Here is a 6,000-nt window from a genome sequence, read left to right as displayed (position 1 = left end):
TAACTCCATAAATAAATGCATGGTACATAAAATGCTATACAGCTAACACCAATTTTCTTAATATCTAAAAAACAAAACAAAACTACCCCTACTGGGCAAGCAATCATCATACAATATACAGATACCCTTAATACCATCAGGCCAAAAAGAAAAATTACATCATCAATTAAATCATTTTACAGTAGCTGAGTGCATCCTAACTTACTTCTGAATTCAAAGCTATTCACAGCTTAAGGGTTCTTACTTATTAGCTTCTACTTTTAAACACAAAAAAATCACCACTCTATATGCCCGTAGCCTAATACAATTACAATTACATAGCACAATATACATTCTTCAGCTAATGCAAATAAAAATTATTCATAGCCAAACAATTACAAACTAATTTCTTTGCCTACATGTATTTACATAAAAATTTCAAAACACTAAAACTTTTCTCTCAGCATTTTACAAAAATTCAGCTATTATTCCCTTTAGCAACCACAGAGTTAACTTTTACTCTGCTCTAACATTCACTCGCTTGTAGTTAATTACCTTTTCTATCAACTACACTCCCTCAAAGTTATCAACCAGTTTTTCCAAGCTTGTTGTCTGTTGTCTTGCCGCCTGGGCCTGATCCTTTTTCCTCTTCAAGTTTCTCTATCTATTTGCGTGCACTGCTCTGGGCCTGGATCCAAAGCACTTTACATAAAGGTACTCTTTTGGGTCACATAAATTCAAAGCCATTCTCCCAAATTACCTAAATTTATGCCTAAATAACACCTGCATAACCTCTCTTGAGAATACTCAACAAACCTTTTTGGCTGAGTTTTTCTCAAACTTTAAAAACAAAAAAACAATTAGGCTCCTAAAAAACAGGGGAGTAGTAAATGGGTAATACCATTTACAATCCAATTAGGGGAGGGCAATACATGCTAAAAAAATTCCACAACACAGGGCGCAGCCTGTAAAATAAATCCCAAAATCCAATCAATACCACATTTTTAGCAGGAGTCCCAAATTTCTTCCCTGCCAGTGTATGCAATTCTTTGCTTCTTTACCAGGGTCAGTTCTCAATGTCTTTTTAGTCAGGAATTTCTAGACATTGCAATATCAATGATGTGAGTGTTTTTTCTTCCTCTGTTCCACCACCATCGTAGTTCAAGTTCTACGGGGGAAATTATCAGGACACCATCCTATACATTCAGGCAAAGCAAAAATTATTTCCAATCAATTAAATCAATCAGGGAGGATCAAACAAACGGGATCCTGCACAGCTAACCAAGCAGTTGTTCTCCAGGGAGGCTCAGGGTGTGTACATCTTGTTGCTTTCTCAGTCATTCCATCCACCATTGCAGCAGTCATCTCTAATACTGACACTGTTGCAGTTTCCTTCTCAGTCCCTACTGTTTGCAGCCTCAAATCCTGAATGAGCAGTGGTAATATCTTGGACTAGTTCAGGAAATAGTTTTCCAGGCACTGCTTCTAAAGGCTTTAAAGTTTCAGCTGAGGTTTCCATAGATGTTGGCAGTTTCTGCAATGATTTGTTCTTCAATTGCTGCAGCTGTAACAGGTAACAAATGTTTTGAGCCCCAGAGCTTTCCTGCAAAGTACTAAAATGGAGTGAGCTAGTATCTGCCAGCTGTACAGCTAAATTCTCTTGCTCCTCTTCGTCTCCTTTCTACACACAGGCAGTTCTTGAGTGACACATGGCGCCTGTAGAGGGGCCCCATTTACAACTGCCCCTGGGCATTCTGATACTAGGTTAGATGGCGCATCTCCTACATCATTCTGCATGGGGCCTCAGCTGCAACCGCTTCAGTGGGCTCTGACTTGCAAGAGTAAACACAGTATCTTCTACCTCTGTCGTCACAGGTGCCTCAGTTACCCCACTCTGCATTGTATCCCCCATAAGAGCTTCCTGAGTGATCTGCCGCCCATCGGATCCTCCCTGGCTGAGCAGTTTGGGTGGGCTTGCATGCAAGTGATGTCCATAGCAAAGGCAGTTTGGGAGGGCTAGTGAATCCAAACCCTCGAGACCCGCGGTCAATCGGGGTCGATCGGGCACACATCCCTTGAAAGGTATTAACTGAGTGCCGCACAAAGAAAGGCAGCAACAACACCGCCAAACAGCACAAGACGTGTACCAGCAGTTATAGTCACAGGGGTGACAAAGGGCACGTACCATTATCCCAATATTCCCTGATAATCGGCATCAATGGAAGGCCAGGCAAAACAAAAATACCTTGTTTTGATGTTGACGAAAGCGGCCGATCAAAAGGGCACTCAGTCCAAATCCTAATGGACCATCGGTGTTGAAGGAAGAACTTGAACCCGTCAAAGTCTGGTAAAACTACATCTGCCGCCAGGCCAAATCCACTCCGGCACCTGCCACGGGTTGCTCCCGTGAGGTGTTCCAGGCAGCCGGGTTGCTGGTTGGAGGCACTTGTGTCGTCAGCGCGCCTCCGGTGGGCGCCCGTGATCCGCTTCCGGCAGTGAGTGTTCCATCCTTCTTGTAACGCGCCCAACAGTCGGCGCGCGATGTCCAAACTTATCACATCGTGTGCAAGCGCCAGTTGCAGCTTCAGGTAACACATCAGAGGCCCGCTGCTCATTTTGCATAGGGCAGTCCCGCTGAAATGCCCGGTTTTCCGCAACTAAAACAGGCCGGCTGGCCGGGTAGGTTTTCTAGCCCCCGCTGTCGCCCGAGCAGGGGTTGTAATGCCACGGCCAGTGCAGAGGCCTGTGCCTTAGCATGAAATTGCTGCCTTATCCGTCCTCCTCAAGCATAGCGGCCCTACCACATGCCTCAATCATTTCCATCAGGTCGCAGTCTTGGGCAAGGTGGCTAATATACGGCGTGCAAGTGGGATTTGCATTCTGGGTTGCAGATCAAGTCCAACTGCAGTTCTGGCCTCTGGGCGTCAGATTAGAGATCTATCAATAGCCTCTCGAAGGCGATCCAAAAGGTGGAATACGGTTCCGATGGGCCTTGCATAATTTTAGCGTAGGGAGGGCTCGGCTTTCCCATCTGGGGCACCGCTTTAAAAAAAAGGCAGCCAAAGCCAGTTCCTGCGATTGCTGCAGGATCCGGGATCGAGGCGGGCTTGCAAATGCGGGTCAACAAAGCGACCGGCTCCCAAAAACGTATCAGCAGTGGCCACGCGCCGAGGATCATCATCCGTAAATCCAAATTATGGACAAGAGCCAAGTCAACTCTCTTAGCCCAATCATCTTTCCACAACAATTTCTGTGTAGGTGTAAGAAGCATGTCAGCTAGCTTAATCGCATCATACGGACACATTGCTTGGCCAGCAAATACCTGTTCAATGATAGACTGTACATACGGATTATCTAGTCCATAAGCCATGATCGATTTCTGTGCCTCACGGATCAACTTCCAGTCCAAAGGGGCCCACCGTCTATGATTAGGGTGTTGAGGGTCTGGCGTAATCACCGGAAAGGCCTCAGGTGTTAGACCTTCAAGGATGGCTTCTCTTAAACCCCATGCCAGCGCTGTACCGGATCCGGAGGGTCCCCAGTTGGAGGTCCCGGGGCCAGGCGGGGCGGGGCGAGTCGAATGAAAGCACTTGTGAAGATGCGATCGCGATGATCCAGGTGGAAGACCTTCCAATTGGTCCAACTTGTCACATATATGCTGCAGCTGTCGACCTGGCGCTCCATCTCCTTATAGAAGGCATCAGACTGAGTAAACGTAGTCAAATCGGGATATGGCTTTGGCACATGTTCCACCTGAGCCCCCTTCGTTCCCCGCAATCGTGGCACCAGGTCCGTGGACACGGCATGGCTTTGGAGAGGCGCATACGGCAAGGCTGTCTCCATAGGCTCGGTATCGGGGTAACAGGACCGTAGCAGGATCAATCATGTCGGGGCCGATAGCCACATTGGAGGGTAGCGGCCGTAGCAGGGGCAACATCATCCATAGGGTAGGGGTTGGAAGCCAAAGGTATCACCGTGTCCTCACCACCGAAAAACTCTCTGGCTCCAACCGGCAACACAGAAGGCATTCCGGGCGTTGGGCGGCAAAGCTCAGAAAGGGCCACCTGCACTCCTGCCTCGGCCTCGAGAGTTTCTACTATCTCCTTCGCCTTATTCCATACTGGACCTAGGGAGAAGGCCTCCTTATCGCCCTGAGCCACCGACTTCCAAAGCTCGGAGCTTCAGCCGCTCCCAAACAGTTTTATCAAAATTGTACTTGGTTGAACAGAAAGTCCCCTTCTCCGTCCCCATCGTAGCAGACGGGATAACGTAGTAGAGGGGAGCTTCTCTCCCTGCCGCTCCGCGATGCGCATCAAACATTCATGCACCGTCCTTTTTTCCGCTGATGCAGTGGTTCCCATATTAGCTGCTCACCTCTGGGCTGGGGTGTGCCTCTCTTTCAGATGCCCTGCGGCTTGCCACTCGACACTGAGCTCAGGTGCGCCTCTTTTCGGACGCCCTGCGGCTCCTAGCCGCTCGACACTGAACTCAGGTGCGCCCTTCTCTTCGGACGCCCTGCAGCCGCGCCGACACTGAGCTCAGGTGCGCCTCTTTTCGGACGCCCTGCGGCTCCTAGCCGCCGACACTGAGACTCAGGTGCGCCTCTCTTTTCTCCTTTCAGTTCAGGCCACCAACACTGTCCTCATTCAATCACGTCAGGGTCACCATTTGTTGCATCGCAGGCGTATGTGAACAAAGTTCTTCAGTCAGTTTGATTGGCAGCAAAGGTTCTTATTTCTCTCCAGCATACATCTTTATACTCTTGAAGCAGGCAAGCAAGCAGTTGCTAATTGGTTAACAAAATTTACACAGCCGCAGCTGTAACCCCATAGGGTAATTATCATCCTAACACCTGTTTGACTTATCATCCTATTTACTGCCTACCAGCAGATAAAAACTAGCCTCGACCTTGAAGTCTAAAACACTTCAGCTCTCACATACTTATCTGCCAAGTTCCCACACAAAGCCACCACACACACAGAGTGGGGCTCAGCCCCACCAGCAGGAGGCAGCAGGGACACACACGTCTCTCCTGGGCCAGCGTGACAATTTCCCATCAGGACCCGGCACAGTGCTGGTGCCCACACGGGGTGGGCAGTGACCGAGGGGGCGGGGGCGGGGCCAGGGCTTTGGGTGTATGGGGGGCGGGGTGGCTTTGGGGAAGGGGCGGAGCAGGGCTTTAGGGGCAGGCACAACGGCGGGGCGGGGCTTTGGGGCGGGCACAGCGGGGCAGGGGCGGGGCTTTGGGGCGGGCACAGCGAGGGGCGGGGCTTTGGGGGCGGGCACAGCGGGGCTGGGGGCTGGGGAAGGACTCATTCCGGCCGGGGCGGGTCTGTCTGGGGTGTCGCTGTCCCTGCAGCGGGTGTTTGGAGCCGGGCTCCCGGGGCAGGGGCGGGGCGGGGCAGCGGGAGTCGGGGGTGACACGCGGCCGGTGCCTGGGCCCGCGGACCCACCCGGACCCGCTCACCCAGCCGGGGTTACAAGGGGCGCCGGGAACATCCTGCGGGCGGACACGGGGATCCAGCCCCGGGCAGAGCCAGACCTGGCCCCGCCCCACCAGCCGCTTTGTGCGGGGGAAGGGCGAAGCGGCGCAGCACGTTCCTGCGCGGGGCAGCGTCACACCCTGCACCGGGGGGCGGGGCTCTCTGGGGGCGGGGCGGGGATGAGGAGTTGCGCTGGGGGGAGGTGTCAGGTTGACCCAGGGACCCGCCCTCACCTGGGCTGGGGAGGACGGCGGCGCCCCGGGGCGGGCTGGGAGTTGAAGTTCCTGGCTCGTCTCAGAGCGGAGGTGACGGCAGGTTACTCAGGCAACGCGGCCCTCCCGGTGCACTCTGGGAAGCGTAGTTCTCTCTCTCTCTCTCTTACACGCGACCTTCTATTGGAGGAGGGGCCGTTACTCGTCACTTCGCCGCGCCCCTCCCCGCTCCCTGATTGGCGGAGAGAGCGCGGGACAGAGACTCGGCGCGTGGTGGGAGGCGCCGGTTCCCTCGGCCCCAGGCTTCGCTGCCCCCCCCCCGCTCC

The sequence above is a fragment of the Mauremys reevesii genome, linkage group 17 (assembly GCF_016161935.1).
Source record: "Mauremys reevesii isolate NIE-2019 linkage group 17, ASM1616193v1, whole genome shotgun sequence".
Taxonomy (NCBI): domain Eukaryota; kingdom Metazoa; phylum Chordata; order Testudines; family Geoemydidae; genus Mauremys; species Mauremys reevesii.
The sequence above is the reverse complement of the archived record's forward strand: the minus strand, read 5'-3'. Positions refer to the sequence as shown.